We start from the raw sequence: 1397 nt of genomic DNA on the forward strand, positions 1-1397 counted from the left end.
AGAGAGAGAGAGAGAGAGAGAGAGAGAGAGAGAAAGAGAGAGAGAGAGAGAGAGAGAGAGAGCGGAAGAAAGGGGATGGGGAGATGTAAAATGTTCTTGAGGGCTTAATTTCAAAGTAATGCAAGATCTCTTCCAAAAAGGGCGGAGGCTGAATTAACTGAGCAGCCTGAACTAAACTGACCACGCTGCGTTATTTACAGAAGGTACTTCTCGATGCAAGCTTACAGGAAAGGCAAGGGTTCCATGACTGAGTGAGGATGGTTTGACAAACTTGACATCTGAGCTGCAAGTGTCCCATTTTCCGTTGTAAGGAAATGATGACCCTTTAGTGGCCGAGCGAGTTTGATATAACTTTGAAAGTACAAAAACTAATTTTTTTTTCTACTTGTGTTTCTCTTTGCTTGCATTCATAAAACAGAGTATCATCAACGGTGAAAATAAAATACTTAAACGGAGAGTCTGAAAGTCGGCAGTCTGTTCTGAAGTCACAGGATCTGTTTACAGAAGAAATTGCTTCTGCTCCGAGGACAATTCGAATAAAGCCATCTATTGTGTTTTGTCTGTGTGAAGAGCTAGAAAAATAATCGCGTCTCCTGCTTTCATTTTAAGCGGAACTTTACGACGTCATCGGAATGTCTGGCCCTGTAATTCGATTATCGAAAACATTATCTGAATGGCCAGTGTAAAGGGCAAACTGTAACAAATCTGTTTCCGGCTTCTAATTGACTTTTCTTCAGTCATTCATCTTGTGGTGACATGACTCCCAAACGTACTCTTAATTCGTGACTTACACGATTGACCTCGTTTAAGGACTACACACTTACATAAAGTACTATTGATTTTACTTGCTTACTTTGAACTTAACTTCGATCGTTACAGAATTTTTTTTTCTTTTGGTTGGTCGATTTTGGACTGGCGAAATCGATTGAACGTGAGAAATAATTGATCGGAATTCCATCACACTGAACATCCCTGGAGACACTTAAACCTGTGTGTCTACGTTTTATAGTCATTGAAGTAGGGTTATCGATCATGTGCATCCATAAAAGTAGATAGGGGTGGGTGGGGGGGGGGTGATTGGTGTGCTTTCGATCTCGCACTTAAATCAAGATTAAGGAAAAACATACTAGTTGTTGCTTATTGTGAAATACAGTCGAGCTTGCTCAAGACGACCATACGTTGTCGAAGAAAAAAAGTGGTCGTCTTATGCAGGTGGCCCTCTTGGACAGTGTCATTATAATATAATAACTTAGGAAACGGGAAGTTTTCAGCTGCACAGGTCAAATTTTGGTCGCCGTGATATCATGCGCAGAATAGCGAAAGACGCTCTCATTTGAAGAATAGTTAGATCTAGGGGTTTGTTGTTTTTTGTTTGTTTATGTTGGGGTTGTTTTTTT

Source organism: Aplysia californica, unplaced genomic scaffold (genome assembly GCF_000002075.1).
Source record: "Aplysia californica isolate F4 #8 unplaced genomic scaffold, AplCal3.0 scaffold00462, whole genome shotgun sequence".
NCBI lineage: Eukaryota > Metazoa > Mollusca > Gastropoda > Aplysiida > Aplysiidae > Aplysia > Aplysia californica.